Source organism: Hyperoodon ampullatus (assembly GCF_949752795.1).
Source record: "Hyperoodon ampullatus genome assembly, chromosome: 3".
Lineage (NCBI taxonomy): Eukaryota > Metazoa > Chordata > Mammalia > Artiodactyla > Ziphiidae > Hyperoodon > Hyperoodon ampullatus.
Window position 1 is genome coordinate 6230684 of NC_136916.1, and position 24622 is coordinate 6255305.

At 36.9% G+C, this 24622-nt stretch overlaps 1 pseudogene across 1 annotated transcript in view; it reads right to left on the reverse strand.

Moving 5' to 3' along the window:
* LOC307049461 (putative small nuclear ribonucleoprotein Sm D1) overlaps nucleotides 1–23599 on the reverse strand; it is a 47385-nt pseudogene extending 23786 nt beyond the window's left edge. Inside the window, exon 1 of the transcript in view lies at nucleotides 23252–23599. The product of the transcript in view is annotated as a putative small nuclear ribonucleoprotein Sm D1 (transcript). The remainder of the gene's footprint in view (nucleotides 1–23251) is intronic.
* Nucleotides 23600–24622: the final 1023 nt, after the last annotated feature.

The window sequence follows — 24622 nt, forward strand, 5'->3', positions numbered from 1 at the left end:
TCCACATACAAATACACACACTGGTTTCTACTGGCTTCCATTCTAAGATGCCTCAGGAATTCTTGCTGACCAACACTTCCTTCAGATTTTTGTTACTCTCCTGAGTTTGGAGTAGTCTGTAAACAACTCCTTCCTTTGTGAGGAACTGAACATTTAGGATGCTTTTCTGATAAATAGGTGATGGCTCCAGGTATGTTGGCTTTTTCATTGAACTCTAGGCTTAAGATTTTGTCTTAAAAGACTACACAGGTTGCAACTTGGCTTGACTGTCTGGATGGGCCTCCAGAGTAGCAAGGATGCAGTATCTCAGTGTCAAGGTCAGGGATACCTGGGACTCCTCAAATGGGCTCCTTAGCCACAAAGGCAAAATGTTTTCTGTCACTCTTGAGTTCCCAGATTTCCAGGAGTTGCAATAGAAAGCAAAGTGTCCAAAGGAGAGGAATGGAAATAGATTAAATGAGATTTCCATTGTGACAAAAAGGTTGAGAACCCTTTTAAAAGGACTTATTAATGGTTTCTAGGTATATATTTGGTTAATGGCACCCTGAGAAGAACAGTGGGTTTCTTTGATATGGATTCTTCAGCTACTTTGGTGGAAACTAAGGGAAGATATGGAAGTGTTAGACTGTTTTGCCCTGAATCCCAACAGTATACCTTGTGGAGTCCTTTTATTAACAGAAAAACACTCACATTTTCTGGATCTGTCATCCTACATGGGGTATTCTGCAATCAAAAGGTGCCAAAAAATACTATGCACAGGGCTTCCCTGGTAGCGCAGTGGTTGGGAGTCCGCCTGCCGATGCAGGGGACACAGGTTCGTGCCCCGGTCCGGGAAGATCCCACATGCCGTGGAGCGGCTGGGCCCGTGAGCCATGGCCGCTGAGCCTGCACGTCCGGAGCCTGTGCTTCACAACGGGAGAGGCCACAACAGTGAGAGGCCCACGTACTGCAAAAAAATAATAATAATAATAATACTGTGCACAGTTAGATGGTACTTGGCAATATTTTCACCAGCAGGGAATTTTAGGTATGATGAGATGCCCAACACATTTTTCCAAGAAGAGTCCAATTCAGCTATTTCACCAGAATTTCACCCCCAGATATTGGAAAATAACTATAGTATTCATAATTCAAGTTTTATCTAAAGGAGTTGTTATGTGGGGGCTAAGAAAAATTCCATGAATTTGTGACTTGTTTGCTCAGCATGTGATTTAATTCTATTGCTTTATGTTTTGACTATTCCTTATGGAATACCAGGAGAATGTATGCTTCCTTATTAATGCAAGTCAACAGAACCTTCCTTTGATGTTACCCATCACACATAATGCCCCAGATCTAATCTCAAGTGTCATTGTTTACATGATGTTGTTGGTTCATTTTACTATACTGTGAAACCCAACAAAAAGAATTACTTGCAAAAATCGTAGAAAATATTTTCTTTAAAAAGTTTGGAATGGTATTTGCAAAAGTGCTGCAGTTTTTAGAAATAATTCCTTTTTAATGAGAAAACATCAAATTCTCTTTGAAGTTCCCACAGATTTAAATTTTGTACACAATTTTAGTCCATTTTAACTATGACCTACCACAGTTTATGCTCAGAGGAATATTTAACAGGGAGAATTTCACTGTGTAAAATCCCAATATCCTCTTAATTTTTCTCTTTTTGCAAGTTTGGTTCACAGTTACTCAAGCTCCCTATTTCTTTTTTTTTTTTTTTTTTTTACATCTTTATTGGAGTCTAATTGCTTTACAATGGTGTGTTAGTTTCTGCTTTATAACAAAGTGTATCAGTTATACATATACATCTGTTCCCACATCCCTTCCCTCTTGCGTCTCCCTCCCTCCCACCCTCCCTATCCCACCCCTCTAGGTGGTCACAAAGCACCGAGCTGATCTTCCTGTGGTAAGCTGTGACAAAGCGAGAGAGAGGCATGGACATATATACACTACTAAACGTAAAATAGATAGCTAGTGGGAAGCAGCCGCAAAGCTCCCTATTTTTTGACCATTTGGAAAATAATAAAGGATCATACTTGATATTCCAGTTATAAACACTTAGTTTTTTCTTTCCTTTAACTGGAATGGTATAACTAGGAAGTAACTTCTGGGTTTCATGTAGGTTGTACATGACAAGAGGTGGTGTGTCACATTTACATAGTGGAAAACAGTCCTGCATAAAAAAGGCAGATTGAGTAAGGGTTATGTCACAGTGAACTCAGGTGGAACCAAAGGACATGATTGGATGAAGCAGTTTCCAAATGAACAGTTGGCTTAAAAGTTTTTATTTGTGTTTTATTTTTCACTTTGCCTACTAATGGTGGACACAAACACCCAGTTAAAAAAAACAACAACACATTTTCCCCTTGGATTAGTAGTCCTTCCTATTGTCTATTTCAAAGATGTTGAGGGTCAGGGGAGGGGGAGACATTGTTTAGTCAAGGCCCCCTAATTTACCGGAAGTGAGGTTCTTAAGACAGTCTTCTGTGACGATAGGGCTCCTTACTCCTGGGCCTCTTTTCTCCCTTTATCTCTTTTCCCATCACTCTTCTTTAACTTCTCACTCTGCACTGGAGACCATGGAGGCATTTCCTCAGTATAACCTCTCATAACAGTTTAAGATGTATTTTTTCCCAGTTTCATTGAGATACAATTGACATACAGCACAGTATACATTTAAGGTGTACAGCATCATGATTTAACTTACATATGTTATAAAATGACTACCACCATAAGTTTAGTTATATCCATCATTTAATATAGATACAAAAATAAAGAAAAAAATGTTTTTGTCCTTATGATGAGAACTCTTAGGATCTACTCTCTTAACAGCTATCAAATAAGCCACAGAGAAGTGTTAACTATAGTCTTCATGTTGTATATTATATCCCCAGTAGTACCTTTTGACCACCTTCATCTATTTCCCTTTCCCAGCCTTACCCCCTACCTCTGGTAACCACAAATGTGATCTCTTTTTCTATGAGTGTGGTTTTTTGGTTGGTTGGTTGTTTTTGATTTGAGATTCCACATGCAAGTGAGATCATACAGTATTTGTCTTTCTCTGTCTGACTTCATTGATCATAATGCCCTCAAGGTCCATCCATGTTGTCACAAATGGCAAGATTTCCTTCTTTTTTAAAACAGCTGAACAGTATTCTATTGTGTGTATATAAACTACATCTTCTTTATCCCTTCATCTGTTGATGAACACTAAGGGTGCTTCCATAGCTTGGCTATTGTGAATAATGCTGCCCTGAACAAGAGGGTGCAGATATCTCTTTGACATAGTGTTTTCATTTCCTTCAGATATATTCCCAAAGGTGCAATTGCTGGATCATATGGTAGTTCTACTTTTAATTTTTTGATGAACCTCCATACTGTTTTCCATAGTGGCTGCATCAATTTACATTCCCACCAACAGTATACAAGTGTTGTCTTTTCTTCACATCCTTGCTGGCATTTTTTTTATTGCGTCTTTTTAATAATAGCCATTCTAACAGGCATGAAGTGATATCTCATTTTTGTTTTGATTTGCATTTCCTTTATAGTTATTGATGTTGAGCACCATTTTGCCATTCATATATCTTCTTTGGAAAAATGTCTATTCAGGTCCTCTGCCCAAGTTTAATTTAATTTTTTTTTTGTTATTGAGCTGTATGAGATCTTTATGTATTTTGGATATTAACCCTTTGTCAGATTTGCAATTATTTTCTTCCATTCAGGAGCTTGCCTTTTCATTTTGTTGATGACCTCCTTTGCTGTGCAGAAGCGTTTGAGTTTGATATAGTCCCACTTGTTTATTTTTTATTTTGTTGCTTGTGCTTTGGGTGTAATATCCAAAAAATCATTGTCAAGACCCATGTCAAGGGGCTTTTTTTTCTGTTTTCTTCTAAAAGATTTATAGTTTCTGGTCTGAAATATATTTTTAATAAAATGTCCTATCAATAAGGTTAGGATTTATTATTAAGATTATTTCCTTTTTGTTCAGAAAGATCTAAATGATAAGGCTGATGAAAATGATCATAAGTTCTATTTATTGAACGTTTACCAGGTACTAGGCATTCCACTAAGGGCTGTTTACAGATTACCACATGCTTATGATATAGATGCTATTACTATTTATGTTTTACTAATTGGGAAACAGAGGATTAGAGAAATTAATTTGCTTAAGGTTGTGCAGTTACATTGGGCCGTAATTGGGACTTGAACCCAAAGTGAGTGATTTTCACTTTCTGGAGATAGGGGTTTTAGTTTATGGTTTTACCACTAAGGTATAAATGGTCACTTGAATTATTGGCGACTTAGTCTTGTCAACTGTAAAATGTTGGGATTGGATAGATCAGTGAGTAAACAGTTTATAAACTGGGGATGTACTTGGTTTATTTGTTTTTGCTGTTTAACATGAAAAATATTAATTTTTTTGAAGTAGGTGCAAACATTTTTTAAATCAAGAGAGGTTTTTTTGGTTTGTTTTGTTTTTTTTTTTTTTACAAAAATCTGGATTCTGAGCTTTTCAGGAAAACTCAGATCCTGGCCTGCATTCTATAATGGCAATGATTGCATAGAGCTAAGTGGGTCTCTCTCTCCCTTTAAAGCAGATGGGCGCTCTCCAATTCATCATGGCCCCCACTTATTTAGGCTATGTCCCTGATTCCTTGTAGGCATTTGAGTTTTGGCTCCAAGATTAGCTGATTCTTTTTTTTAAAAATATATTTATTTATTTATTTTTGGCTGTATTGGGTCTTCGTTGCTGTGCACAGGCTTTCTCTAGTTGTGGTGAGCAGGGGCTACTCTTGGTTGTGGTGTGCGGGCTTCTCATTGTGGTGGCTTGTTGCGGAGCACAGCTCCAGGTGTGCAGGCTTCAGTAGTTGTGGCACATGGGCTCAGTAGTTGTGGCACACGGGCTCAGTAGTTGTGGCTCGTGGGCTCTAGAGCACAGGCTCAGTAGTTGTGGCTCTCGGGCTTAGTTGCTTGGTGGCATGTGGGATCTTCCTGGACCAGGACGCGAACCTGTGTCCCCTGCATTGGCAGGCGAATTCTCAACCACCATGCCACCAGGGAAGCCCTAGCTGATTCTTAATGTTTATTTGCTTTTCACTTCTGTGATTCTACAACCATAATATAAGCTTATCTTTTTAGTAAGCTAATTTTCCTGTTACCTAAACACGCCTCAGTATATAATAACTGGGAATCTGGAGGTTCACATTATAAATTTATGGAACTAGACATAAAATCCATCTTAAATTCCTTCCTGAGGAAATATAAGTGCTGTAATGTGCCAGTTTCTGCCAAGCATTCTTAGAAACAAATCACACAAAAGTTATGCAGTATCTTAACAGCCACATTAAAGTGAAAAGATTCTAGAAGACAGTGCAATGTCATGCATGCTTTGTAAGAATATTTTTTATTTCCACATGGGCTGTGGGTAAAAGACATTTAGAATCTGAATGATGGAATTGGTTGTTCTCTAATTGATTTAATTAAGATGAGAGTTTTCATTGGCTATAAAAAAGGCTCTTGATGAAGATGCTTGTGGAAAATGTAATAGGATTTGTTTGTTTATTTATAAAATATTTCATAATTCTGGGAAATTTCCCTTCTATCATCATTTTGAATGTGATATCCATCTTTTTAAGCTGGCCAACTAACTTCTTTAGCCATGAATTCAGCGTGTGTGTGTGTGTGTGTGTGTGTGTGTGTTTCCCTAAAAAGAGAGAAGCCAGATTAAATACACAAAAAATCGCACCAGACCTAAGCACGTGACACAGTGGTCTTGTTTCCATTACACACAGAAACAAACAGCTTGTTTTAATAATCAAATATGTTTCCTAAGGGTCTTGTTAAATTGCTGAATGTAAATTGCAATTGGAATTGACTATTAAAGATCTTGGTAGAGTAGGTTAAACATCTGTTCAATTTATTACAATTTTATTTGTACTTCAGCTGTAACTGGGGCAATTAAGCCAATCAGAGCAAGCAAATCAAATCTAATTTACACTCTAATGGACTAAAAATGAATGAATAAACACTGTACTACTAGATCCAAATGATTAAACATGTCTCTAAGGATTTTTTTTTCTATTTCGGTATACAAAATCATGGTGTTTATACTATAATTAACCACTTAAGAATGATGTAAATAAATTTGAACATCTCTTTATTTTTCTCACCTGTTTTTATAAACTTGCTATATAAAATTTGAGAATATAATACACGAGTCCTTTGTAACTTAGACAAGTTTGCCTACCAGATAATTCATTAAATCCAAGTTTATGGTTTATCTGAATGCTAAAATTTAAATGGAACATACAGCCACTAATTTTGTTAAATAAAAATTTCCATATTCTTTTTTTTTTTTGCCTTAGCCATGGAATGCAATAAGGAAGATTAATAATAGATTTAGTATTGTGAGTTAAAACTTTATTGATCTTTGGAGGACTCATACACTTTAGAAACAACTTGACAATGCAGAAATGTAACATTCAGGACAGTATCTAGCCAGAGCAACATAACATCCATCTTATTAGGATCCCAGAGTCACTATAGCCTCCAAGGGACTATACACTGGAGCATGCATCCCAAAATACAGAGTGCTGCAAAGTGGACACTGTTTCAAATGGAGATCCAGGCTCACCTTACATTAATGTTCTGGAAGCTGCCATCATTTCAGTTCAGCAAATACCAAACAAAATACCACTGTATAACATGCACTAGATTGAACACTGATGAAATAAATACCATATAATAATATACCAGATAAAGTGTTAGGCTCTTTAATATACCAGTTACCTTATTTGGTGAGCTGAATTTTCCTCTATTTGGGAAAATAACAGTAGAGTCAGTATTATATTTTGTCTAATTTTTGGGAGGTGTATTTTTTCACACTCTCCAACTGGCCCTTCAGTAAATTCACTGGTAGCATTTGCATCATTTATTTGGAGCCCTAGGAGCTTGGTGGAGGCTGTGTAGTCCATCCTTTTACTTCTCATGTCTGATGAAAGCAAGTTCAGCAAGGTCTGTTTGCTCAAACGAAAGATCTTACAGCCGTGTGTCTTAGAACACATTGAGTCTGGCTTATCTCACTAAAATCCACCAAATGAAGGAAAGCCACATCCAGCCACGAGTAAATTTCTCAGGTATCCTTCAGTCCTCCTAGATGTGCCCTTTGCTGTACCCAAGAAAGCTTTTCCTACTCTGCTCACCACTTGACTCTGACAATTAATCTTTGCTGACCGCTTTCAATAAAGCAACAATTATTTATGGAGGACTTATTATAGAGTCATGGGCTGGGTCTCATGCATTCAGGGAATAGATTGTGTTATGTCTGGGCAGGTCCCTCCCTCCCTCCCTTCTTTCCTTATCTTTCATACTTCCTCAAGTGTTTCCGAGGTGCTGCAAAGTGCCAGGTGCTAGATGGACCCTAAGAATATAATTGTAAACAAGAAAGACATACTCTTTGACCTTATGAAGCTACTGGGGGAAAAGCACTGATTGAATATTCACACAATGAATATGAAAACAAAATCTTGATAACAATTAGAAAGGTGAGGTCAGGATACAAATAAAACAGAATATACGAGAGGGTTTTTGCCTAGGTAGGTTAGGGAAGCCTCTCTGGTGAAATATCGATTGGACTGAGATATAAATACTGAATTATAGTTGAACTGGCGAAGAGAGAAAGAAAAGGGATTCCAGGCAGAGGACACAGGCACACACAAATATCTTGAAACTGGATGGAGTATGATTCTTAAGAGAGACTGAGAGACCAGGGCTGAGAAAGCCCGTGATGGTGGGAGAAAGGTAGGGAAAGGTAGGGAGGGGCTGGAATTTATAGAACCTATAAATTGTGTCAAGGAAGTTTTTTATCTTAAAGGTGGTATAGACTATTGAAGAGATTTAAGCAAAATTTAAAATGTGACTTTGCCTGCAGAGAGGAAGATGAATTCATTAATTGAAGCACAGTTGGACCAGTCCAGGACCAGTTAACCCACTGTGAAGAAAACTCTAGAATCCAGTTGTGAGAAGATGCTAGCTTAGGTTAGGATAGTGGTACTCCTTAAGAAAAGTGGATGGATTTTAGAGGCACAAAGGTATATGTGTTGATTTTGAGTTCTTTGTATCAGGCAATTAATGTTCATCATTTACTTTAAACTTTATCTTCAATAAATGATTAACTTCCCCCAAACAAGACTCTTCTTTCTCTATTTTCTCCAGCTTTATCTTCCTTTGCTGTCGCTTCCTCCACACAATGGAACGCAGCTTAACTTGGAGGGGTAAAAAGGCCTAAACCAGACCTTTCAACTCTGATGCTTCTTTTCAGTTGAACAGTGCAGTTTTTGTTTTTTTTTTCCTCTCCTTTTCTGGTGTTGGTGGAGCAGGTATGGGGTAGTCAGAGGTAGAGAGATGGATGGACATGTTTGGAATATGGCCAAGACATCTTTATCTTTAAGGAGTCCTGAGAAATCTGGCTATTGTACATCCTGATCGAGTCTCATAATGTTTTCCAAGCAAATGAGACCACTTTGTAAAAAGCAAAAGCATCTTCTCACCAGGAAAGGGGCCATGTGCAAGAGGAGGAGGTGTAAATGCAGAGGAGCCGCCAGCCCTTTCAGAAAGCTGCATGATGTAACAGCCCCACTACACGGCCTCATTTGTGCTGGAAAATTTTAAGTAGAGAAACATAATCCTGTTCCATTAGCATAGCAACAAGTCTGTTCTCAGTGTAATAAACGTGGTTCCAACATGGCGTTCAGCCCCATTTTGCACGCCCTCTGTCTCACCTTTCGGTGCCAATGCCAATGAAGTCCTCATGGAAAGACAGCCTTTGAAAGAACCCTGCTGGCTTTTTGGCTGCCTGTTGGCAACAGAGGAGACGAGGAGGACGGGCGTGTACATTTGTAAAGTTCCACTTGCTTATCTTACTCAGGAACAGCATTTTATCCTTTCAAGCTCATCCCCAAGCCACTGTAATTAGGCTTTCCAGAAACAGTCTTGCAGCTGTCTTGACATCACAATAGCGTTTTGATAAGCTTGGACAGTTACCAGTTCATCAACCTGGCGAGATGTTGCAGCAGACCCAGAGATTTCACTGGATCTTGGTGGATGCCATTAGTTCCCAGAAGGGTAATAGAAAAATAATTATAACAATAGGCAAAGAAGTCATTCAGGTGTGGGCTTACGGCGTCTGAACTTTTGTCTTCAAACCTAGCAACAAGTCTTTTCAGATTGAATCATTTACTTACGGGGGTATAAATGAGCGTGGAGTTCTTTCATTGATGAAGAGGCAAGGGGAAAAGGTAATTGGAGAAAGAGGGAGGGTGGAAAAGAGAGATACATGGACAAAGAGAGTGGAGAAGAAAGGCAAGAGGCAGAGAAGTGTCTTGAGCTGTAAGCTTCCTGAGGTCAAGATTCAAGTTTTCAGCATTCTTCTTTTAAACATGATGGTACATATGACCATGTTGATACTGTTGGGTTGCCTACCCCAATTGAGCATCAGTGATTTTGCAGTCAGACCAAAACCCTCTATCATGTATCAAGGTCTTCTTCTTCTTTTTTTTTTTAAATTGAAGTATAGTTGATTTACAATGTTGTGTTAGTTATTGCTGTACAGCAGTGACTCAGTTATACATCTATATATATACATTCTTTTCATATTCATTTCCATTATGGTTTATCACAGGATATTGAATATAGCTCCCTGTGCTATAGAGCAGGTCCTTGCTGTTTATCCATTCTATGTATACAAGTTGCATCTGCTTATCCCAAACTCCCAATTCTTCCGTCTCCCACCCCCCTCCCCCTTGGCATCCACCAAGCTATTCTTTATGTCCGTGATTCTGTTTCTGTTTCATAGATAGGTTCATTTGTGTCATATTTTAAATTTCACACATAAGTGATATCATATGGTATTTGTCTTTCTCTTTCTGACTTCACTTAGCATGATAATCTCTAGTTGCATCCATGTTGCTGCAAATGGCAAAATTTTATTCTGTTTTATGACTGAGTAGTATTCCATTATATATATATATATATATATACCACATCTTCTTTATCCATTCATCTGTTGATGGACATTTAGGTTGTTTCCATGTCTTGGCTATTGTGAATAGTGCTGCTATGAACATAGGGATGTATGTATCTTTTTGAATTATAATTTTGTCTGGATATATGCCCAGGGGTGGGATTGCTGGATCATATGGTAATTCTATTTTTAGTTTTCTGAGGAACCTCCATACTGTTCCACAGTGGCTGCAGCAACTTACATTCCCACCAACAGTGTAGGAGGGTTCCTTTTTCTTCACACCCTCTCCAGCATTTGTTACTTGTAGACTTTTTAATGATGGCCATTCTGTCACGGTCTTCTATAATGAGAGAATCTTGAATTCAACAACACCAGAATTGTCTGCTGTAGGTCTTCAGGAGCCTTTTCTCTTAGGTGGAGTAGACTTGTCCAATAAAATTTCCAGTGATGGTGGAAATGTTCTATCCCCTGCCATCAAAGAATTTGAAATGTGGCTAGTACGATTAAGGACCTGAAATTTAAAATGTTTACATTTTAATTAAGCTACATATGGCTAGTGGCTTACCATAGCGGATAGGGCAGTGGAGAGCTGAAGTTACACACTGGAGGTGTTTATGTACTGTCACATCCTAAGGGCGGAAGGGACAAGCACCCACCCCCAACCAAGATTAGAGGAGAGCTATTCTGGAATCATTAACGGAACCCTCTGAAATGAACCTCAAACTCTCAAATGATAGAGAAAGGCATCTGAAGGACAGAATAATACCTTATGCCCTTGGGCTAGGACCATGCCCATTACCCTTTAGGCTTTGACTCCATTTCTTTTTCAAAATCTATTCATTGCCAGTATTTCTAACATCACTGCAGAAGAAGAAAGAATAACTTCTGCTTTTGATTTATACCTACAGGACCAGCACAGTGCTGAGTCGCTAGTTCAAAGATGCTTACTAGGGCTTCCCTGGTGGCGCAGTGGTTGAGAGTCCGCCTGCCGATGCAGGGGATGCGGGTTCGTGCCCCGGTCCGGGAAGATCCCACATGCCGTGGAGCGGCTGGGCCCGTGAGCCATGGCCGCTGAGCCTGCACGTCCGGAGCCTGTGCTCCGCAACGGGAGAGGCCACAACAGTGAGAGGCCCGCGTACCGCGAAAAAAAAAAAAAAAGAAGAAAAAGATGCTTACTAAATAGACTCAACATTATGTTCTAAAAGGGAATCTTCAAATTTGCTTATAATATGACTATTATGGAATGTGATTTCCCAATGCTGGGAGTGGAGAAAGAATAATTTTCTCCTCTAATTGCAAATGTGTGATTGCTTTAAAAGATACTTTTGCTTGTAGGTGACACCTTCCATTTGAGCCATAAGCAGGGTTATCTATGTTCTTCAGATTTCTCCTGTTGTCATTGTCTCACTGAGGCATTAGTGAATAGAACAGGAGCTATTTGGGGGTAGATTTGCCCCCTGGTGCTTGTGCTCTGCCTGTGTACCTCAGTAAAAGTGGCATGTAGGCAAAAGAGAGAGGCAGCATTTGGCCCAGTGATTCCACTGCAGCTGCTAAAACAGAAATGCCAATGCAAAGCTGAGCCACTAATTGGAAATGGAATAAACTAAAGAAATCTTGGTTCAAATGGCAGCTATATTTTTTCAAGAGAAGGTTTCAGTTGAAATGCCAAAAGAGACAGTTAGCCAAAACATTTGTCTATGGAAATTTCTCTTCTCTATTTTATTCAGATATACAGCTGGGTGCTAAGCAAAGCACTTCTTGAGAACACATGTCATGGATAAACCAAGATGTTTATTTTCCTAAGTAGCAGATCAGATTGAACTCGCAACAAATAGTTCAATTAGCATGGCTGCTAATAGGCTGATCCCTGCAGGCTACAATAAATGAAATCCACACGTTGGAACTGAGCTCCTAGGAAGCCCACATCAAAGTTAAGGTTGTTAGTGAGGCACCTAGAGCAGGTTTTCAGTTTTTATGAAAGATCAGGATGAGAAAGGGTCAGATTAAGAACTCATGTGCATGTTCTGTACAACTGCCATTTACTTAATACATTTTGCCTGATATTCTTCCATGGCTCTTACACAAGGGCTAAGTTCTACATTCTTCTTTGGTTTTAGTGTCAGAAAAATGCCTTCTTCTTCTGGTGAGCTGGTATAATTCCTGATATCAGTCATTAAAACAACACATCTAACCTTCATGTCCCTTTTGCCCTGGATTCCTGAAAACTAAGAGCTGAATTCACTGTTCAGTTACATTATTGTCCTTGGCTTCTATTTCTCTACCCCTACCTGGTTAAGAGCAAGCTCCAAAGATACTGGTAGTCAAGGGGGAATTTAGCTCTCTCCTTGCTGAGTAATTTTGAACAAGTCACTTTTCTTACTGAGCCCTAATTTACTTATCTGTAAAGTGGGGTCATAAATTTTATTTCTTAGGTGTTTTGCTGTAGTGGTGATTCATAGTAAACACTCAAAAATGCTAATTATTGAATTTTAAATTATTCTTTTGACCTGCAACATAGTTGGAAGCAAATGACATTAGTGAGATAATCAAAACGTAGTTTGAGGGTAATTAGTTAAAGGACTGAACCAAAATGGGTATATTGACATTGCTTTTTCTTTGTTGACAGTTCCTTCTAAAGGTAAAATTTACATACGGAGAAATGTACAAATCATTTGTCAATGAATTTTGACAAATGTACATACTCATGTAGCCCGTAACCCTATTAAGATACAGAGCATTTCCATCACCCAGGAAATTCCCCTTGGGCCTTTTTCAGTCAACTCCTTCTCACTTGGAGACAAAACTTTCCTGAATCATTTCACTATAGACTTCTTTTGCCTGTTTTAGAACTCCATGTAAATGGCACCCTACACTGTGTCCTCTTTTGTGTCTTGCTTCTTTTGCTCAATGCGTGTCTTGAGAGTCATCCATGTGGTTGAGAATATAAATAGTTCCCTCCCTTTTAATGCTAAATACCTCCTGTTGTATGAAGATACCACAACGTGTTTATTCATGCTCCTGTTGATGGACATTTGACTGTTTTCAACTTCTGGCTACCATGAATAGAGCTGCTGTGAACATTCTTGTACAAGCTTTTTTGTAGTCGTATGTTTTCATCATTCCTGGAAAAAGACGCTAACATAGAATCACTGTGTCAAGTGATTGTATCATTTTACATTTCCACCAGCAAAGTATGAGTGTTCTTCACCTAGACTGGGTGTTACCAGTCTTTTTAAAAACAACACACACACACTACTATATTTAAAATAGATAACCAACAGGGGCCTAATGTTAAAAACAAAAACAAAAGCAAACCAACCAACAAACAAAAACAACACACTTGTATTATTGAAAGAAAATTTATGTATTTTTACATATTTTAAAATAAACATTTAATTTTGGAATAATTTTAGATTTACAGAATTATTTCAGATACTGCAGAGACTCCCCATTTATCTGGTAAAAAGTCTTCTCTACTGCTAACATCGTACATTAGTATGATACATTTGCTACAGTTAATGAATCAATATTGCTACATTATTATTAAGTAAACTAAAGCCCATACTTTATTCAGATTTCCTCAGTTTTTTCCTAATGTCCATTTTTGTTCTAGAATCCCATCTAGGGTTTTACATTATATTTATTAGACATAATTCTTTAGGCTTCTCTTGGTTGTGACAGTTTCTCTGATTTTCCTTGTTTTTGATGCCCGTCACAGTTTTTAGAAGTACTGGTATCCTGTAGAACATCCTTCAGTTGGGATTTGTCTGATGTTTTTCTCATGATTAGGCTGGAGTAATGTGTTTTGGGGAGGAAGGTCACCCAGAAGTAAAATGCCATTCTCATCACATCCTATAAAGAATACATACTATCATTATGACTTATCACTGTTGAGGTTAACCTTGATCACCTGGCTTCAAATAGGGTTTATCTAGTTTTTCCACTGTAAAGTTAACTCTCTTCTTTTCCCCTTTCTATACTATACTCTAGAGGGAAGGCACTATGCACAGGCCACACTTTAGGAATGGGAAACTATGTTGTACCTCCTTAAGTGTGAAGTAGGTACATAATTTATTTTGGATTCTTCTCCACTGGTGAGTTGTCTATTATCTCTTATTGACTTATTTATTTAATCATTTATATCAGTATGGATACATAGATATTTATTTTATATTTTGGGTTATAATCCAATACTCATCTTAATTTTTCTGAATTGTTCCAGCTTTGGCCATTGGGAATGCTTTCAGTTAGCTCTTGTGATACGTCCATCATATTGTTGCATGTGCAATTTTTTTTTAAAGCATTTCGTTACTTTTTGGTGCTACAAAATGCTCCAGGGTAAGTCCTAGAATCAGCCATTTCCCCAAGGAGCCCTGGTTCCTTTTACTGGAGACTGGTATTTAGAAACCAAGAAATTCCTGCTAGGTGTGCTCATTGTTACTGGGTATTCTTCTCAGCTGACAGAGCAAGGAAATATGTGTGTACGTGTACTAATCTATGTTTGTACACATATCTAAAAATATTGCTGTATGCAACCATCTGTGTCTGTATCAAGTTAAACCTGAGTTCATACTGATGTCTCTAATCCGTCATCACATGGATCATTCTAGCCTAGTCCCCTTGCTTATCTGTAACGTCCTACTGCAATAGTGAGAAGCCTGGCTTCCAGTATCTGGTATCCATTAATTTTTTTCTTTTACAAATGCCATTGGTGTTATATTTAAACATTTTTTACCAACTCTAATGTCATGTAGATGTTCTGCCATGTTCTCTTCCAGAGGTTTTACAGTTTGGCATTTTACTTTAGGTCTATGATCCATTTTGAGTTAATTATATGTAAGGTATAAGATTCTTTTTTGTTTCGTTTTTTTGCACATGGACATTCAGTTGTTCTAGTATCTTTGTTGAAAAGACTATTCCTTTGATCATTTTTCAAAAATCAGCTGACTGTGTTTGTGTGAGTCTGTTTATGGACTTTTTATTCTATTGTAAGTATGTATATATATATATATTCTTTCACCAATACAACACTGTATTGATTACTGACTTACAAACTTGTAAAAATCTTGAAATCAAGTATTGTGAGTCTTCCAGCTTCATTCTTCTTAAGTATTACGTTGGCTATTCTAAGTCCTTGACATTCCAAGTGTACTTTAGAATTAATTTGTTGATGTCTACAAATTAGCCTCCTAATGGGGATAAAGTTGAATTTATAAATCAAGTTGGGAAAGACAGACATGTTTACAATACTGTTTCTTTCAATCTGAAAACAAAATCATCCATTTGTTTAGATTATTTTATTTCTTCAGAGTTTTACAGTTTCCTGCTTATTGATCTTGTATGTATTTTGTTAGATTCATACTTAAATATTTCATTTGGTGGACTACTATAAATGGTACCGTGTTTTTATTTCAAATTCCAATTAATTGTTGCAGGTATATAGGAAAGCCACTGAATTTTATATATTAACCTTGTATCCTGAACCCTTGTAGTAATCACTTATTAATTCCAGGAGATTATTTTTTTTCATTGTTGATTCTTCAGATTTTCTGTATAAACAATTATGTTATCTGTGACCAGAGATCATTTTATTTATTCCTTTCCAATCTGTGTATATCTTATGCTTTATTGAATTAGATAGGGCTTCTAGTACAGTGTTGAGTAGGAGTGGTGAGAGGAGGCATCCTCATATTGTCCCTGATCTTAGGGGAAAAGCATCCAGCATCTTACCTTTAGATTTGATGTCAGCTGTTCAATTTTTTTAGATGTTCTCTATCAAGTTGAGGAAGTTCCTCTGTATTCCTAGTTTGCTGAGAATTTTTTTTTTTTTTTTTTTTTTTTTTTTTTTGTGGTACACGGGCCTCTCACTGTCGTGGCCTCTCCCGTTGCGGAGCACAGGCTCCGGACGCACAGGCTCAGTGGCCATGGCTCACGGGCCCAGCCGATCCACGGCATGTGGGATCCTCCCGGACCGGGGCACGAATCCATGTCCCCTGCATCAGCAGGCGGACTCTCAACCACTGCGCCACCAGGGAAGCCCCTGCTGAGAATTTTTATTATGAATGGGTATTGGATTTTGTCACATGCTTTTTCTGTGTCAATTGACATCATATAATTTTTATTGTTTAGTCCATTGATGTGGTGGGTTACACTGATTGACTTTATTGAACTAGCCTTGCATACCAAGAATAAACCACACTTGGCCATGGTCTATAATTCTTTTTATACATTGTTGGATTCTATTTGCTAATATTTTGTGAGAATTTTTGTGTCCATGTTCATGAGAGATATTGGTTTGTATTTTTCCTTTCTTGTCAGATGTTTTTGTCTAGTTTTGGTATTAGGGAAATGCTAGCCTCATAGAATAGGTTAAGAACTGTTTCCTCTGCTTCTGTTTTTCCTGAAAATATCATGGAGAAGTGGTATAATTTCTTACATAAGTATTTGGTAGAATTCACCAGTGAATCCATTTGGGCCTGATCCTTTATTTTTTTGAAGGTTATGAATTATTGATTCAATTTCTTTAATAGGTATAGGGATATTCAGATTATCTCTTTCTCCTTGTATGTTTTGACAGTTTGCATCTCTCAAGGAATTGGTCCATTTCATCTAAATTATCAAATTTGTGGGCATAGAGTTTTTTCATACTTTTCTCTGTTATCCTTCTAATGTCCATGGGATCAGTAGTCATGGCCCCTCTTTCAATTCTAATTTACCTATTCTCTTTCTTTGTCTGTTAGCCTAGCTAGAATTTTATCAATTTTATTGATCATTTCAATGAGCCAGGTTTTAGTTTTATTGAGTTTATCTATTGTTTTCCCTTTTTCAGTTTCATTGCTTTATGCTCTAATTTTTATTACTTCTTTTATTCAGTTTGCTTTATGTTCAGATTGCTTTTCTTTCTCTAGTTTCCCAAGGTGGAAGTTTAGGTTATTGATTTTCAGTTGTTCTTCTTTTTACACATATGCATTTTCTTCTAAGCACTGCTTTTGCTAATCCCACAAATTTGGTAATTTGCATTTAATTTCTATTTAGTTCAAAACACTTAAATTACTTTCAAGACTTCTTTGATCCATATGTTATTTTGAGGTGTGTTCTTTAATTTCCAAATATTTGGGGGATTTCCCAGTTATTTTCCATTATGGATTTCTAGTTTAATTCCACTGTGATCTGCGAACATAATTTGTATAATTTCTGTTTTTTAAATTAGGTAAAGTGCATTCTCTGGCCTAGAATGTAGTCTGTCTTTGTGATTGTTCCATGTAAACTTGAGAAGAATGTTCATTCAGCTTTTTTCTTTTTTTAGTTTGCTTACTCTTTATTTATTTACCTTGTGATATAATTGACATATGACATTATGTTTGTTTCAGGTGTCCAACATAATGATTTGATATTTGTATATAGAGCAGAATGATCACCACAATAAGTCAGATTGCCTTTTCTGAAAGGAGTATTCTAAAATTTTCATTGAGTCCACGTTGGTTGATAGTGTTGTTCAGGTCAACTATATCCTCATTGATTTTCTCCCTATTTAATCTCTCAGTTACTGACAGGAGGTTTTGAAGTCTGCAACTGTAATACTAAGTATGTCTATTTCTTCTTTCAGTTCTATCAGTTTTTGTTTCATATATTTTGATGCTCTATTTTTAAGTGCACACATGGTTAGAATTGTTACATCCACTTTGTGTGAAATTTATATAGCTACCCCAGCTTTCTTCTTATTACCATTAACAATAGTATAGCTTTCTCTTTCCTTTTGATATTAAACTGTCTGTATTTAAAGTGGGTTTCTTACAAATAACATAGATTTGTGTCTTTAAAAAAAACTACCCTGACAGTCCTTGTCTTTTAGAGTAGTTTTACCAATCATATTTAAAATGAGTATTAATATAGCATTTGAATTAATAGCAGTCGTGTTTGTAATTGTTTTATATTCATTGTCAGAGGCTTTGTGTCCTGTCTTCTTTGGTTTTATAGGAGCTTTTTATATGATCATATTTTATTTCCTTTTTGAGCATATCAGTCATACTTTTAAAAATGTTTTTAATGTTTTCCCTAGATTTTAAAATATCAATATTTAATTTTAACCAATGTTAGATCACTTTCAAATGACACTGTTCTGTTTCAAATGTAGTGCAGGTACCTTATGATAGAGCATTCCTAATTCCACTCTCCTGTTTCTTATGACATGGCTGTCATTCATTCCACTTATCACTATGCTGTAATAACCCAATACATAATTACCATTACTACTTTAAACAGTTATCTTTTATATCAATTAATAGTAAGAAAAGTCAAAATTTTATTTTACCTTTATTCCTTCTCTGATGCTCTTCATTTCTTATGTATATCCAAATTTGTGGTATATATAATTTTCCTTCTACATGAAGAAAATACTTTCTGATTTCTTGCAAGGCAGGCCTGATGGTGATGAATTCCCCATTTTTCATTGTTTGAAAAATCAATTTATTTAAACTAAAAAAAAAAGTTCACCCATTTCTGCTGTGCCCCACTCTCTGCCACCAAATTGTTCTCTGCATGTATGAGCTTGGTGTTTTTCTTCCTCTCTCCCTCCCTCCCTCCCTCCCTTTCTCCCTTCCTTTCTTCCTTCCTTCCTTCCTCTCTTTCTTTCTTTTCTTGCTTCCACATATAAGAATGATCATATGGTATTTGTCTTTCTTGTTCTGATTTACTTTACTTAGCATAGTGTCCTCAAATTCCATCCATGTTGTTACAAATGGCAAGATGTAATTCTTTTTTATGGCTGAAAAATATTTTCAGTGTGTATGTTCTGTGTGTGTGTGTGTGTGTGTGTGTATGTATGTATCACATGTTTATCCATTCATCCATTGATAGACACTTAGGTTGTTTTCATATCTTGGTTATTGTAAATAATGTTGCAGCACACATGGGAGTGCATACATCTTTTCATATTGGTATTTTCATTTTCTTGAGATGAATACCCAGAAGTGCAATAGCTGGATCATATGTCCCATTTTTAATTTTGGGGGAACCTCCTTACTTTTTTCATAGTGGTTGTACCAGTTTACATTCCCACCAGCAATGCACAAGGGTTCCCTTTTCTCCACATCCCTGTCAATACTGGTTATTTCTTGTCTTTTTGTTAATAGCCATTCTAACAGGTGTGGAGTGATATCTCATTGTGGTTTGGTTTGCATTTTCCTTGTGATTAACGATGTTGAGCACTTCTTTTTTTAATGTACCCGTTGGCCATCTATGTTTTCTTTGGAAAAATGTCTATTCACATCTACTATACAATCTTTTTTTTAATCTTTATTTATTTATTTGTTTATTTATTTATGGCTGTGGTGGTTCTTCGTTGCGGTGAGCAGGGGCTACTCTTTGTTGCAGTGCACGGGCTTCTAATTGCGGTGGCTTCTTTTGTTGTGGAGCACGGGTTCTAGGCATGCAGACTTCAGTAGTTGTGACTCGTGGGCTCGAGAGCTCAGTCTCAGTAGTTGTGGTACATGGGCTTAGTTGCACCACAGCATGTGGGATCTCCCTGGACCAGGGCTCGAACTTGTGGCCCCTGCATTGGCAGGCAGATTCTTAACCACTGTGGCACCAGGTAGGTCCCTACTATACAATCTTTATTCAGATTATTTTTTTCCTTTTGTTATTGAGTTGTATGTTTTGTATATTTTGCATATTTTGGATATTACCCCTTATCAGATATATGATTTGCAAATATTTTCTCCCATTCATTAGGTTGCCTTTTCATTTTGTTGATGGTTTCCTTTGCCATACAGAAGCATTTTAGTTTAATGTAGTCCCAGTTTTTGATTTTTGCTTTTGTTGCTTTTGATGTCAGATTTTAAAAAATCATTGCCAAAACCTATATCAAGGAGCTTACTGCCTATATTTTCTTCTAGGAGTTTTATAGATTCTGGTCTTATATTCATGTCTTTGAGTTAGTTTTTTGTGTATGGTGTAAGATAGTTGTTCAATTTCATTCTTTTGCATGGGACTGTGTAGTTTACCCAACACCGTATGTTGAAGAGACTGTCCTTCCTTTATTGTATATTCTTGGCTCCTCTGTTATAAATTAATTGGGTTTATTTCTAGACTCTGGATTCTGTTCCATTGATCTGTGTGTCTGTTTGTATGCTAGTACCATATTGGGGTTTTTTTTGTTTTGTTTTTGTTTTTATATTCTTTTGTTGTTTTATTTTGAATGTCTCTAGAAATGTCTGCTGTTGGTTTAAGATAGAAAATTCTTCCTTAACATGATGAAGAAAGTCCATTTTAGGTTTTCAGGAATGAGTGTTGTGTTATTAAATGTTATTCTGATATCTATTATAGAAGATCATGTGTATTTTGACTGCTGAGCATATTAATACATTTCAAAATACTAAGCCATTCTTGCTTAACCAATCTAATTACAGTAGATTAAAACATGTTGTGAAATATAATTTCTCTATTACTTCACTTACAGTTTTCTATTTAAACTCACAATAAATTTCTTTATACAAATTCCCAAATTTCACAAATAAAATCTTAAGCTTTAAAAGATATATCAGATTGGGAATTCCCCGGTGGTCCAGTGGTTAGGACTTCATGCTTTCATTGCTGAGGGCCTGGGTTCAATCCTTGGTTGGGGAACTAAGATCTCATAAGCTGAGTGGTGCAGCCAGAAAAAAAAAAACTCACCAAAAAAACATAAAAACAGAAGGCATTACTGCTTCTTACAATACCACACACCTGGTGAAGCCTCCCCTGGAAAACCAGAGGAAACAATACAATAAGGAAAGTTCTGCTGTCCAACTGGCCAGCTTCACTGCAAACCCAATTACTTCAAACAGGAAGAGACACAGCCCTACATCTGGACAGGAAGGCAATGCCTACTTTGCTATCCAGCAGGAAGAAAATGTCTCTCTTCCCAAGGGCAGCCCAGCCAATCAGAAACTGTAGTCACCCAACCAATGAGAAGCCTCTTCCTGAAAAGGACTCTGCTTATTATTGCCCCTCCCTAGGTCCCTACCCACATGCCCTATAAAAGCAAACTCCCCTTCCTGGTTCTCTGGATTTGCCTATGGCCTGCCATAGTCTGTATATGCCAAATTGCAATTCTTCTGGCTATTCTCAAATAAATTCACTTTAGCTGATAAAATAACTGCTTATTATTAAAGTTGACAAACTCAGTCTAGTACCCACTAGCATTTAGCCTTACATTTAAACTGTGTTGCTAGACTGGTTTCACACTACAAACTTCCATACATTAAAATTCACAAAATAAGACACAGTTTAAGGGACTTCCCTGGTGGTCCAGTGGTTAGGACTCCGTGCCCTCACTGCAGAGGTCACAGGTTCGACCCATGGTCAGAGAACTAAGACCCCGAGGCATGGTTAAAAATCATTTGTTACTGGCATTTGACTTAAAATCGACATGAGCCTCCACTGCTTTTAAAACAGACAAGATAATACAAAGTATTCTTTATCAGAGTATCCACAATTTGCAATTAAGTATCAGTGTATATCTAACTCTGTTTCCCTTTTAGCCTATAAGCTCCAAGAGGGTAGGAGTCAACTTATGTTTGTTTACTCACTACTTATGCTTTTCTGTTTGTCCCCTTCAAATCTCTCCACCTTGATGCATCACTGTGTTCTCTTTCCTTCTGCTTCCATTCAATTAATAGGAGCACCAACAAAGGATGGAAAAGAATGAGATACACATATACACACACCACACACCACACACAAATGCTCTTGCTATCTCAATTTACATTAACTTCCCTCCAAGGCCTAATCTTCCTTTTTCGATAACAATCTTTGCAGAACATTTCCTTCTCATTAAACAAACAAAGAAACAAACCCACATACATGATTAAATGAAAATACAGATCTATTTCAGTCTTCAGTTAGGTTTTTTCCTTAGTATATAAACAAAGAGTAGTAAGCTTTATAAGAAACTATATACTGAGAAATATTTTTCTCCAAATCTAACCAATTAAAACAATTTTAAAAATCCTTATTAATTATCAGAAAGAATCCAGTTTTTGGAAAAGAAGTAGGTCTTCTTCCTTTTGTTCTTAAAGGACTACTTGTAAAAGTATTTGATTAAGAATCCACCTGCCAATGCAAGGGACATGGGTTTGAGCCCTGATCCAGGAAGATCCCACATGCCGTGGAGCAACCAAGCCTGTGTGCCACAACTACTAAGCCTGCGCTCTAGAGCCCACGAGCCACAACTATGGAGCTCATGTGCCACAACTACTGAAGCCCGTGTGCCTAGAGCCCATGCTCTGCAACAAGAGAAGCCACCACAATGAGAAGCCCGCTCACCACAACAAAGAGTAGCCCCTGCTCACTGCAACTAGAGAAAGCCCACGCACAGCAACGAAGACCCAATGCAGCCAAAAATAAAATAAATTAAAAAACAAAAAACCCCCTATATTCTATTAAGAACCTATTAAAAAAGTAAAACAGGGACTTCCCTGGCAGTCCAGTGGTTAAGATGCGTCAATTCAAATGCAGGGGGTGTATGTTCAATCCCTAGACAGAGAACTAGGATCCCACATGCCGTGTGGCGTGGCCAAAAAAAAAAAGTAAAATAAAACCAAAAAACCATTAACAATGATGACAAAATCCATGACTCCTTAATTTAGAAGATGATCATCACCTTTTACTAAGAACCTAAGTCTCCATAGAATAAAACTCAGGAAAGGAGAATCAATTTTTCACCTCATTCCATAGGACTTTAGTTTCTGAAGTACCAAAAATAACTTATTTCACTTGTAGGAAGGTTCCACAGAATGGAGTCAAAGTAAAACAATAAAACGTGTGGTCAGTACATGTGAAGTAAAAAGGTGTATATTCTACATATATTCATATAAGAAATATTCAAAAAATTAAAAGCCTGATCTAAGACTGGAATTATTCTGGGACTGCCTGGTAGTAATGTTTAGCTCTTGTTGTGTTTGTATCATGAATATATATATATGAACTATTAAAACTTAATATGATATGGTCAATAGACAACTCTGTCCTACATTTATGTTTATTAAAAACTGCCACAAACAAACAAAGTCTGTACAAAAAGCAGCCGGGGCATCGATCACTTTGAAATCATAATCTTGAGAGACACAATTTGCTTAGGACTCCGCCATTTTCTAACTTAGCCACGTAGTCTTCCTCTGCCACGTCTTCTTCTTCTTCCTCGTCCGTCATAAACAAACAAAACTACTTTGAAATAGTAGTTTTGAGAGATATTACACCTAGGAACCCCTCTTCCTCTGCCTCGGCCTCAGCCTTTTCCTCTTCCTTGGCCTCTTCCTGCAACATCTTTCCTTTTCTTAGACTTCACCTTTGGTTCAACATCCACGAGAAGTGTATATAGAGGTAAGCTGTCTGGCAGAATAAAATACTGAATGTTATTTCCGCGAATACTCAGTGGTTCCAGCTGTACATGTTCTCTGTTCTTCAGGATCATTTTCACAGCTTTAAGATGTGTATTCATGCTGACATTACACATGTGATTGTTCCATGGACCTGTGTTTTATTCTTTAATTCAGTGGTTACAATTTCGTGACCCAATTTCATCAAAAATCTCATGAGCTTCATCCTAGCGGCGCCGTCACCCTTTTGATCCAATAGTGCACAAAACCTGACAACCGAGCACCGACCGGCTGGGAGTATGAATGGCCCATATTGTTTTAATTACTGTAGCTTTGTAATGTAGTTTGAAACCAGAGCACATGAAGTCTCCAGCTTTGCTCTTATTTCTCAAGATTGTTCTGGCTATTTAGGGACTTTTGTGATTTCATACAAATTTTAGGACTATTTATTCTCCTTCACTTTTGAAGGATACTTTCACTAGAATTCTAGTTTTTTTTTCTTTTAAGACTTTTAGTATTTAACTCCACTTTCTTCTCACTTGTATGGTTTCTGATAAGAAATCTTCTGTAAATCTTATCTGTTCCAAACATTTCCTTCTCTCTCTCCGTCCATTTTTATACTTCTTGTTGATTTAAACTGTGAGTTTAGATATATAATGCTATTGAATTTTTGGAATATAAATCTAGTTGTCAAATTTTATTACTGACATTGTATTAAAACTTATCCACAATTATTTGGATGTACCTCTACATTTTGCAGGTTACATTTTTCATCTTCAATTCTTTTGTACCATGACTAACAAGTTTTTTATTTGGATTGAGCTCTTGGTCAGCTGAAATTTATTTCACTAGGTATTTCAGGAAGAGTTCATGGTTGGTATAATTTCTAGGTTCTTAAGTGGCCAAGAATATCTTTTTTGCCTTCATATATAATCACCAACTGACTTGAGCATGAAATTCTCGTACACAGGTTCCCTTCAAAACTATGTAGACTTTGCCCTGGGACTTTTGTTGTTTAGTGGTACAAAGAAGTTTGTGGTCTGCTAAAATATTTTGCCTTGGTAAATATCTTTTTTCCTTCCTAAATGGTTTTAATAATTTTTATCCTTAAAATTCAAAAATTTTATCAAGGTATGTCTAGATGTTTGTCTTATTTCATAAATTTTGTTAGTAATTCTTGACCTCTTTCAATTTTAATAGTCATGTGTTTCTTCCAGTCAGAAAGTTCTTTTTATTATGAAATATTTAA